Raw genomic sequence first — 12,428 nt, 5'->3', positions numbered from 1 at the left:
GCTTTTGTTCACGGTCGTATTTAACTAACAACGGAGTAAGTGATAAAGAGAGGAGCTTATCTGCATAGTGCTAACTCGTGCATACATGATATTCCTTCAGTGCAAAAAAGCAGCAGAAAAAATAAGAAAAATCAGCTTCATCATTTAGAGAAATGGCCTTGAGGGCCCCTCAGTAATACTAAAATGAGTCAAGGTGAAAAAAAGAAAAAACTCAGACCAGAGCATTGCTCCCGCCCCCAAGTTGTTTTTAAGACAGTCCCTTAAAGATATTTGCATATGTAGTACATTAACAACCAGCATGAACACAAACAAAGTTCGCTTACTTGGAATCTCTGCTGGCGCATCTGACTCCCCCGCTTCTGAAAACAAACAGCCGTTTATTCTGCATGTGTAAAGTACAAACAGGGACAAAACCCAAACACAGACTACAAAGAACACACTCGCGCCACAACTGGCTGCCTAATAATTAACAACAGCACCACCGTTCCAGGGATTATTTTTATGCTCATCCTGTTTTGCAACTTTCGCTGCCAACACTGATTGCCAATCAGGACGTCATCGCTGCGACCTTTTCGTGGGAAGACCAGTAGAACGTTAACAACAGTTTCACAGCAAAAAAAATCTGATGATCTTATCTTTACCACAGTTACCAGTTTAGAAGGTAGCTGGCAGAGACACACTTGTTGCCTCCAGTTTCGGGCACTGATCGCTCCTCTGTTGAGAAACGGGTAAGGATTCAAGGCACAGTTTCTTACACTATTGACCTGCCGTGTGGCTTCGTGTAATACTACAGAAAGGATACGTGTAAGTGCCCTTTCAATGTGTGGTTCCAGGTTAAAGGGCAGATTAAAAAATATAAGGTACAAAATTGATAAATCAAAATTAATCCATGCAAAAATGAAAAGGGTACAAAAATCCCTACTTGGGAAAATGGCCACCCGATTAAAGTTTCCAAATGTAAACATATTCCCTTTCCACCCATTGGGAGACCAAGTTAGATTTAAGTGGGAGCTTCACTTTTTTTGCATATTTACAGGCCAGTGTTTGATGAAGATTATCTGCATGCCAATCATTGTGCATTTTTGGGTCTTGGTAGGTGTAGTTTGCATTTCTGTATTTTTCACAAGCTGCCTGTACATCAGTCAGTTATAGGTCCACGTGTGATGGAGAGAGAGACAGAGGTCGTGGTCTCCTTATGCATCTTGACAGATTCTGGGAGCATGCCTCTTTTCTCTGTTTAACATCCTGTGCGGTCAGAGGGATGCGTGGGTTCTGTCTAGAAATACGCCTCCCATTACTGGACGGTTTGACCAAACCCAAGGCCAGTGATTCTGAGAAAGACAATTCCAAATAAATCTTGCGCTTTGCTCAACTCTACAAAGACCCTCGTCGATGTAGTTTGTAACAGAAAAACTTTATAAATTCGTTTTTTTCATGATACAATCATAAACACAAATTAATGCTGGTATTGTTTACTATCTCAGAAGTCAAAATCGTTTTGAGTGAAAAGGGAAATGCATTTTTAGAGAAAGGGAAACGCAATAGTGAGCAGACTTTCATTTGGGCAGAAAAAAAAGGGAAAGATGGAAAAATCCCACATGATGAGGAGGAGGAGGGTGGGTGGGTGGGTGGTTGGTGGTGGTGGAGCTGTCCCTACATGCATGTGTGCATATGTCTCTGTGTGCACGTGCATGTGTGATTAAAGCAACTCGAACAACTGAAATGTACCCACTGAAGAGTTAGGGTGTTTATTGCCAGTTTAATCGCCAGAATAAGGGGGATTCCAAACAGCACACTTAAGGTGCAACGCAAGTTGCTAACACGAGGAAGAAACTGATATTGAAAAACAAAAATACCGAAAATGATGAAATGAAACACTAAGTTAGAAAATAAATGATTCTTGTTTTCTCAATGTTTAGACAGAGACATCTGGAGGCCAGCCAGATGGCGGAGGCAGGAAGGGCCTGGACGCCACAGATACCCACAGACTGTCACAACCTTTGGCATAAGACCAGAAACTTTGGAGTTACACTTGTTCAGAAACTTGGTGAAATTTGAATTTGACATAATAAACTGCACCTGGTGACTCGGGCAAGTGGGTGTCTTAACATTGGTCGAGTTTCAAACACGTAAAGGAGAGTGAACTTATCTCATGTTCATTGCCTCTATCCAGAGTCAGCATTTCCAATTATTCAAAAAAGACTGTTTTGTGAAAATGGTTTGGGGAATAAGTTTTCTATAGTGAGAAGTAAGAACAATCTTTGCTTGACTATCGTTCCTTGGGAGAATTTGGAGGAAGTGCTGGCCAGAAAGAAAACCACAAACTGTGTGCTTGCCTAAATATTTGTTACAGATATGCTTCTTGAATAAAAAATGCTAGCTTTGCTTTGCTGACATAGAGAAAAGGCAGTTAAGACAACAAAAAATTCTACATTGGTTAAAATACCTTTTAGGACGCTTCCACCCCCCACTAACCCGTCATTTACATTTACCACTGCCTCTTCGAAATGAATTTGAGGAACAAGCGCTTTAGACTACTGTGTAGTGGTAAAGAATTCTCGTTAGCAAGCTATAGCAATATTTATATGTACGGGTATATATTTATTGTACAAATTGCAGAGGTATACAACCTATTACTTCATAGGGAACTCTGAAATATAAAAACAATTTCACAGCTCCCTGTGAAATATTCATTTGATCATCATATTGACAGCCCCTGCACTCTGCAGGGCTTTACCACTCCCAGGGTTACTAGGATTGGCCGGTACGTTTGACCACATATTGCAACAAGGTTGTGTACATTTGGTTTTTAACCACAAAACCTCAGGGAAGACCTGGAGAAGGGAACTAGAGGCACTAGGAGTAGGCAGCCTCCAAACTGCAATGTTTAACACAAAAAGTGCCGCTCCTAGTATGATGACCTAAGTGATATAGTGTTAACTTGTGGGTGCAGGCATCTCACAAAAAGTGAAAGACTGGTATCACACACCACCTGGTGTCATGCTTCATCATTGACCAGTCCTCGCCCTCTAAAAACTTGGTTTGATAGAGGGCGGGCATACACCTGAAGAAAGGAATGCACTTCTTAAGCTAAGTGGGGGACCTTACAAAAAAAGTGAGGTTAAAAAGGTCATTCCAGATGTCATACTTATTTTAATGTAACTGGCATCTGTATGGTGTTTAAAATAAATGTAGTCAAAATCACCAGGTAGGGAGGAAGAAATTCATTTGTCCATTCTGTTTCCTCGTGTAAGTTCTCATTAATCAAAAAGAAGGCGGGAATGGACAACTTGTAACTGCGTTACCAAGGTTCTCTATCTCTCTTAATAAAAAAAACCCTCATACATGCATTGTAGAAACGTTGGCTGTATATCTTGGTTCTCCGCCTACACTAATGCGTTATTGCATCATCATTGGGTTTTTTGTGTGTCGTATGCATGCCTCAAGCCTGAGGCAACCACTGGACAACGCAGTAGTGTCCAGGGATAGATGATAGACCATACTCATACGTAAAGTGAGTAAAAAACAAACCCTCATCCCAAATAAAAACTTTAATTCAGACGTGGATGAGGGAAGTTCTTAAAAATGATAGTGTGTATATATGAGGATCTTGTTACAGGATCCACTATACATCTATTAATCATTTAATCGACATGTTTCTGCCCCATTGTGCCCAGCCGGGTCTATGGGGTATTCATCACTTCCGGGCGCAGAGTCAGCACAAGACAGCTATATGCGAAGAGCGGCTCCGGAATACTGAAGCAAGTGTGAAGGGCTGAAGAGGCACAATATAACCTCGCCCAGAATTAAGTGGAACACAAGACCCACTGTAGTTACTGCACAAATAGTGTAAGTACTGTTTTTTCCATCCTGATGAATGCCCCATAGACCCGGCTGGGCACAATGGGGCACAAACATGTCAAACATGGGCCAGTCATCTTACATAGTCCAAATCTGTACCTTCTTATTTCTTGTCAACCATATCTGTTCCTCCTTCTCCTCATGAGACTTTTCTGAACATTGCTCGTTCCTTGGAACTCTCACCTCTGACTAATTGGAAGCCATTCCAAATACTACAGTACTTTTTCAAGATAAAGCAAAAACAGGGTAAGCTCTTGTGATGGTTGCTGCAAAAATGTTCATGCCATATAATGCTACATGGTTATTCACCTTCGGCCAGTTTTACCACTGGCTCCTGTTTGCACCTTACTAATTCTGTGCACTCTGCCGGATTTACTAATTAAGGACAGTGCAAAGTGGTGGTCCGCACAAAATCCTGCCCCATCAAAAATCATCCGCAAAGATTCTTTCTGCGAATACTAGCTAACAACTATGAGTGCAGGAGCTGAGACCTGGGTCGGTCTCTATCTACCCTGCCAGCAGCAATCACTCACACACTTAGAGGATAAACATGCAAAGCGTTGCACCCAACAAAAGAATTGCAAATCTTTGATATATTCCCTTGCAACCTACAAAGGGGCCGTGTGCAGCACCACGGCGCTCATGACGAGCTGGGCTCGTCATGAGGCACAGTGCAGCTGTGCCCATGACGAGCTGGGCTCGTCATGACTCCGTCCACTCCCGTAGAACGTCCGCACAGGGAGTGGCGGGGCCATTATGATGAGCCCAGCTCGTCATGAGCACAGCTCCACCATGCCTCATGACGAGCTGGGCTCGTCATCAGCAGGCAAGGGGTTAAGAATAAACTAAACAAATGTTGGACAGAAGGAAATAAGAGTAAAGCTGTCGAATCTAAACTATAGTTCAAAACACTACTAAGATCAAACATTCCACATCTAGCAAACAAAATGAAGATGTAAACATATGAGGCAATGTATGTTTATACTGGAGATTCTCCAGAAAGAAAGGAAAATTTGCATAGCAAACAGAGTAACAGAGGGACGTGTGTGTCAACATCTAATTACCAAACACAAATTTGCCAACAAAAGTTCACTATTTGCTTGAGATGTTTCTTGCAGGCATTTAAACAGGCATTATAAGAGAGTGTAAACAATGTAAATGTAACAGCAGACTTACCAGATTCATTTTCTGAAGTTTCCGAGCTCCCTGAGCTGCTATCATCTAATAAAATAAACACTTTATTAGTCAATACTACAACAGAATGGTAGGAAAAGATATGTTTATCGATATAGTGGCTCTACAATTTCAAGATTACACCACTGGGTCTCACACTGATCAAATGCCAGTTTCATTAGCTATCAATACCACACCATGTATAAATAATAATGCCAGACAACTAGAAATCTGTAACCTGTTTACATTAGTTAAGGAAACTTAAAATGAGATATTTTGCACACAAGCTTCTAGTAATGTATAGACACTCAAGTAGCAAAGTGGTGAGTGTTATAGTCATCAATAAAGCTCAATTCCAAATCTCATTCAAATGCATTGATTTTAAGTGCCCTGCAGCCTTGACCTGGTAGAGGATGCACCGTCGTCATGCTCTGACAATGTTAGGCTACAAGAACGAGAGTGGCACACAGTGCTTAATTTGTCCAAAAAAAAAAAAATAAGTGCCAGGACTCTCGTCAAGAGACCACTGCAGCTTGTACCTGCCCCTGCCATGCTGCCAATGCCAGTAACAACACAACTGCTAACCATCACACTCTTACACGTGTGACAATTCAGACTATTTTGGCCACCAGCAGGTAATAGTAATTTTTTTATAAATATTGAATTCATAATTAACTGTTGTTGTGGTCAGCTCTGAATTAATAAGACAGCAGCACCCTCTGGCAGACTGTCACAAGCGCTGGTGCTGACAATTAAGTGCCAGTGCTGAGCACCGGAAAGAACAGGCTCAAATTAAGCATTGGTGGCGCATAATACATTTTACCAAGGCTCACTCAGCACTTGAGCACATCTACTGACTTACAGAAAATAGCAGAGTTTTCCAAATATTGGAGTACTGTAAATGTGTTTAATGTAAACTTTAATTAAAAAACCTGAAGAACTATATGCAGCATAAGCAAGCATTGTCTAAAGTAAATAGGTATCAGCCTTGGCTTTGACAAAATATGTTGTCATGGAGAACAGCCACAAATATGCACATTCACAGCAATGCTTTTAGAATGGGTTTTTAAAACATAGGAAAATGAATTAAAATATTACCGCTTAGGATGCACTTGCTGTCACAATTGCCACCTTCTATTGTATTTAATTGCAATAAATCCCATTAAAAATTATTGCTGTGGATGCACACATATCCGGGGACGCTTTGCTGAACTTATCCTACCTGCCGGGACCCTGTGCTTAGCTCCTTGGACTCTAGTGCTGCGGGTCCCGCTTCGTGTTGTGTGGACATTGGAACTGGTGACCTCTTGGAGTCTGCGTTGGGTGAGTGGGTTGCAGGCAGGGCTGCAAGCAGCGGGACCGGGACTGCATTTCCCAGGAGTCCTCGCTGCCCGAATCAGTATCACCTGGGCCGCTCTCCCTGCTTGCCCCGCCCCACCAACGATCTTTAAAATTCCCTGCCCCAGGATTGAATGCGGGACGCTTTGCTGAACTTATCCTACCTGCCGGGACCCTGTGCTTAGCTCCTTGGACTCTAGTGATGCGCCTCACGGTACCCGCTTCGCGGGTCCCGCTTCGTGTTGTGTGGACATTGGAACTGGTGACCTCTTGGAGTCTGCTGTGGGTGAGTGGGTTGCAGGCAGGGCTGCGAGCAGCGGGACCAGGACTGCATTTCCCAGGAGTCCTCGCTGCCCGAATCAGTATCACCTGGCCCGCTCTCCCTGCTTGCCCCGCCCCACCAACGATCTTTAAAATTCCCTGCCCTAGGATTGAATGCGGGACGCTTTGCTGAACTTATCCTACCTGCCGGGACCCTGTGCTTAGCTCCTTGGACTCTAGTGCTGCGCCTCGCGGTACCCGCTTCGCGGGTCCCGCTTCGTGTTGTGTGGACATTGGAACTGGTGACCTCTTGGAGTCTGCTGTGGGTGAGTGGGTTGCAGGCAGGGCTGCGAGCAGCGGGACCGGGACTGCATTTCCCAGGAGTCCTCGCTGCCCGAATCAGTATCACCTGGGCCGCTCTCCCTGCTTACCCCGCCCCACCTAACAAGGGCCCTATTTTAAACACGTACCATACCCGCTGCGCGGGAGCGCCCGGGCAAAGCCCGGGACAAGGGCGGGACCGCCTGTGGCCGTCAGGGGCCGCAGGAGGCTGGGCTGGGCCCACTCTAACTCCTTGTTAAGCTTCGGCTGGAATAGTGTTGAAGTATTGAGCTATCATTCCTTTAGCAGAGTGATTCCGTTGTAAATTGTAAACGTCCTGCCCTTTCCTTGTATTGTTAATATCGCTAAACATGTCCTCACCCCCTACTACTCCCATTTTAAATCCCCTTCCACCTACGGTAGGGGTTGCCATTCTGGGTCCTTTAGATAAGTACTTTACTAGGGCTGCCCGTGATATCGATAGAGAGATCGCCCTAGCAGAGAAACGCTCTGAACGTAGGCAATCTATCGAACTACTCAAACTTCCCATAGAGAAGCGGACACCCCTAGGTTCCTTAGTCTCGGTCCCTCCATCTCCGCTCACAATTGAGTTAGATTCCACTGTTGGTTTACCCCTGGAAAAGTCCCTTGATTTATCCCTGTTGCCTAGCTCAGTTGTGGCGGAAAGTATGTTAGGTCTAGACCTGCAGACCTGTAACGAGCTACCGGCCTCAGTGTCTACAAACATACTTCCACCTACGCCTATTGATAATATTACTCCTGTTAATGATTGAACTATTGTTTTACTAGGCACACCACCTCCCGCAGCTCCTAAGAATCCCCATAACAAAAGGAAAAGGATTACTAGTCCCCGAAAAAGCTGTCACTTTAAACCCCATAAGAAAACTAGGAAACTAGGAATTGGCATAGGAGTGGGAGCTTCTCATAAGGTCAAAGGGGCTGGTTTAGGAGGGGTCCAGGCTGACAAGGGAGAGGTGTCCTCTGAGAATCCACTAGGCAATCCAAATGATATTCTGACGATGGCATCTGCTGAGATCATTTCCCCAGATACTCCTTTACTCAGGCAGATTGAGAAATTGATGAAATCTCTACTGACCCCTATTGTAGAACGAGTGAAAAGGTTAGGGGAACGTCTGGATAGCTTTGAACAAGCAACCCTAGACAACTTATTTTCAACCAAATCCCTTATTAAATTACATTCTAGGACTGGGGATAGTGGCAATGGGGGGACTCAAGTGGATAGGATGAGCTCTACCACTCCACAAGACTCCTCCAATATAAGTGGAATGGCTAGTGGGGTAGCAAGTCTAGAACCTTTACATCCTCCTGTTGTTTCCACCAAAGGGGGGTCTCGTCCTTCAGTTCAAAATCACAAGAATAATCCCCACTCATCATACCAATCAAGGGCGAATAAATCCCAACCTAAGAAGCAACTGGCACCCGAGGTAATGGGCACTATCGATACATCTAAATCAAAGCACTCTGGAATCACCAATTGCCATGATCCAGCCCAAACCACCAAGACTTGTCTAGCTCCGCCTGTAATTAGGCAGCCTGACACTTCCCCTCCTAAAGTTGCCCGTAGAATACCTCCTATGAATCTGCCCCCAGAATGCCATCCCTTTGTTGCCATTCTTACCAACGTTCCACCACTGTTGGCCGGGCAGCAAGAATCCTTCCAGATGTCAAAAAATAAAACCATGCACTGGTTAAGGATAAACAGACCGCTGCCAAGGGAACTTGATGGGCTGATCCTAGGTGTTAGAAGGGTAGGTTGGGTAGGTAGGGGACGCAAGAGTTTTGAGGGGGACTGTGTAGTAGTTAATTTTAAGGATCCCAGGGTAGCCTTACAAATCTCTAATCAGAATCTAGGTGTCAGCAGCTCTGGCATTGGAGTAGTTGACCTGACCTTTTTTTATCCAAGAACAGTCAGCAACCACCTTGGTCCTGCCCCAGATACAAGATGTTATCTTAATTTTGTACCCCCCGGATTTGATCCCTTCCTTGTGCCCAACCAGCAAACCCTGTGGCCGGGGAACCATGGAAGGACCATAGGTTATTGAAATGATATTTCCCCTGGGGTTGTCTCTTCACCCATGGGTCTGAGCCCACGGCTGGTTCCATGTTCCCTGGAGACCACTGTCAGTGGAAGGTTACCCATCTCTATTGGCAGGGGTCCCCGGCCACAGGGTGAAAATCTTGGTAGTGGGTCTAAGGAGGGAACTAGAGTTTCCCGCACAATCCCCGAGAGGGGGCAGGATATTTATCCTGTCTCCCTTGTTGAGCCTAATGTGGCTGGCCCTATTGTGAAGATTCTTAGCTGGAATGTTGCTGGGATCGCAAGGAAGCTGGCTGTTCCAGAATGGAACTCCTTAGTGGAGGGTTTCTCCATTTGTATTTTCCGAGAAACCTGGAGTAGGGAGCCATGCCACAAGGTAGGTTATTCATCCTTTTTCTTGCCAGCAGTTCCATCCCCTTCTGGGAAAGTTCGCCCCTCTGGAGGTCTTCTTATATGGGTTTTTATTTCACTTGGTTGCCAGGTTACCCAGCGTATGACCGACTCCCTTGACCTTTTGAGTATATCGCTTATAGGACCAAAGAGAGGGTTAACCCTAGACATTTTTAGCATCTATGTCTGGGGCATGAAGGGAGGCCAACCCTCATCCACCGTCTCCGAACTTGAATTCCGGTTAAGAAGAGGTCTCGATAATTCCCATGTTTTAATTGCTGGTGATTTTAATTGTACGTGTGAGCTTCTTGGGCTGGAGGAGTCCTTGGGGACTGTTGAGGATGATAACAGGAGAGGTATACCAACTTTGTCCTTGCCACCTATCAAAAGGTGGTCCCAAGTGGCGGTCCAAATCTATTCACTAACCCTGGAATTTGATCTTCGGGCAACGAATGGTAGGACGTCTCTGGATCCTTCTGGAGCGTATACTTACAATAGGGTGGATCATACGTCTAGAATAGATTATATTCTTCTTGACGTCAAATCCTGGGCTCATTTGCTGGACATGGAGGTACTCCCCTCAGTAGAGAGCGACCACAACTTGCTCTCCCTTGCTCTTCGCCCCTTTTGGTCGGAGAACTCGGTAGTCCACGTGTCACCTACAACTCCTGTTTACCAGGAGCTTTATCCCTCTAACTGTGGCAGGCGCTTAAAATGGAGTAAGATAATCATGGACAAAGGTAAAGTCCTATCCATTTCAAATCTTTTGGTCTCTGCCCAGTCCAGGATAGATGATTCCATGTTAAGTCCAGAGGAAGTATCATCACTCTTTTGTGCTACTACTAAGGCTTTGAGCAAACTTTTCTATCTTCCCAACACTGCCTCTTGCGTGGTAAAATCCAAACCAAGGCAGAACCCTTATGAATGGTACACTAAAAAATGTAGGGAGAAGAAAAGGTCTTTGATCAATGCTGTGAAGAGCAAGTCAGTGCCAGATATACGCTTGGTAAGGAAAAATTATTCTTTGACTGTGACGGCAGCAAAGAGGGAATGGGAGGATCGTTTCTGGGAGGACTTGAGGAAAGCTAGTCTGGACAGGGACGCTAGAGGTTTCTGGGCCCTCATAAGATCCAGGGACAGACCAGTCAGTTCATTACTGACGTGTAATATTACCCCCCAGAGCTGGTTCAATCACTTCTCATCCCTCTATGTTGCAAGTGATCTACTCACTAGCAACACTCCCCTGCTAGGACTTTTTGCAATGGGATTAGAGTATGCCCCTTTTACTGCGAGAGAGGTGTTGGACACAATTAAAACCTTGGAACCATTGAAAGCAGCAGGGCCCAATGGCCTACCTGGTGACCTAATACGGGCAAGCCCCGGGGAGTGGGGGATTCTCGTATCTTCTCTGCTAAACGCCATCACGGAGGGTGCGCCCATTCCGGAATCCTGGAAGGGGGCAGAGGTTGTCCCGATATTTAAGAAGGGGTGCCGGGACAGCCCTGCCAACTACAGGCCTATAAGTCTAATTGACTCCACGCAAAAATTGGCAGGGAAGGTAATCTTGCGAAGGATGCTAGAATGGATGGACTACAATAACATTCTGTCGGACCTCCAAGCAGGGTTATGCACTGGCACAGGGACCATTGAGCAGGCCTTCAGATTAACTCTTCTCCATTGGAAGGTGGTGGTACTGGGAGGGGGCAGTCTTTATTTAGCCTTTATAGATCTGAAGACTGCCTTCGACCTGGTTCCCAGGGAGAAGTTATGGAAGGTTCTGCTAGATCTAGGGTTGCCCCCGTACATCCTTTTCTTATTGTTAAAATTTCACGATGATAACTTTGCTCAAGTGCGATGGGGCACGAAGGGCGAAAAAACAGAAAGAATCCCTGTGGGAAGGGGCGTCCGTCAGGGATGTGTCTTAGCGCCCACTCTGTTCTCGCTTTATGTAAACGGAGTGGTTGACCATCTACTTGGAACTGCCTCGGACGCTCCTTCATTGGCGGGCAAACGGATCCCTACACTGCTCTTTGCAGACGACACTCTCCTTATTTCCAAATCCCCCATGGGTCTACAGAGCCTCTTAAATAGTTTCCAGGAGTTCTGTCTGTTGAGAGGCCTGGTAATCAACACAGACAAAACTAAGTTTTTGGTTATGAACCCCCCTAGGAAACTTGGCAGGCCTCCGACTTTGAACTCTGAGCCATTAGAAAGAGTTTCCGAATTTGACTATCAGGGTATCCGCCTCAATGATTCCCTTTCCTGGAATTCACATATTTACAAAATGCTACTGGGCCACAAAAGGGTAGGAGGAGCATTACTTAAGAAACAACGCTCCTCATCCAGCAAACCTCTAGCCCCAGTTGTGGAAATATATAAAGCGAGAGGGGTCAGTGCCGCCCTATATGGGGCGGAGCAGTGGGGCACCTGCAATTTGGACCCAATAGTCAAATCGGAGATCAAGTTTCTGAAAGATCTGATGGCTTTACTGGATTTAGGTTGTAGACCTATCGGGGACCAGGCGCAGCTTCGCCCACTGCTCCTTTGGGCGAGGTTGTGGCGAGTGCCCAAATTGATCTCCTATGCTGAAGCTCTGTCTGAGGTCATGGATATGGCAGGGTGGTCTAGGATCAAGTGGCTGAGGGATGTCAAAAGACTATTAATGGAAATAGGGTTACCCGATGCTTGGGCCACGAAATCTGCCCCACCAAAGGCTACAGGTAAAAAGCTGTACTGGAACTGGGTCTCTGCGAAACTACATTCAGACTCACGCCATTGTAACGCAACAGTAGCTTTTGTGAGAATTAAGGATGTGGTGGCATATGAACCCTATTTAGACATCATCTCCATCCCTTTTGACCGCACCCTGTATTTTAAGTTCCGTGTGGGGACCCTACCTGTAGGGGAGGTGGTTGCACGCTGGAAGCGCCCTTATCAACTTTCCCCCTTTTGTGCATCTTGTCCTACTCGCATAGAGTCTGTGGCTCACATCTTCTTTGAATGC

General features: G+C 45.5%; 1 protein-coding gene across 2 annotated transcripts in view; it reads right to left on the bottom strand.

Moving 5' to 3' along the window:
• LOC147683812 (NACHT, LRR and PYD domains-containing protein 1b allele 5-like) overlaps window positions 1–12,428 on the bottom strand; it is a 213,968-nt gene that overhangs the window by 157,228 nt on the left and 44,312 nt on the right. Inside the window, exons 4-5 of one of the 2 annotated variants that reach the window (XM_086944209.1) lie at window positions 5,038–5,082; window positions 324–359 (exon numbers count right to left, since the gene is read on the bottom strand). The gene's annotated coding sequence lies outside the window, so the exon portion shown is untranslated. The remainder of the gene's footprint in view (window positions 1–323; window positions 360–5,037; window positions 5,083–12,428) is intronic. The other variant, XM_086944210.1, reaches the window with a different exon arrangement.

Source organism: Lissotriton vulgaris, chromosome 11 (assembly GCF_964263255.1).
Source record: "Lissotriton vulgaris chromosome 11, aLisVul1.2, whole genome shotgun sequence".
In the NCBI taxonomy this organism is placed as follows: Eukaryota; Metazoa; Chordata; class Amphibia; order Caudata; family Salamandridae; genus Lissotriton; species Lissotriton vulgaris.
The sequence above is the reverse complement of the archived record's forward strand: the minus strand, read 5'-3'. Positions and strand labels throughout refer to the sequence as shown.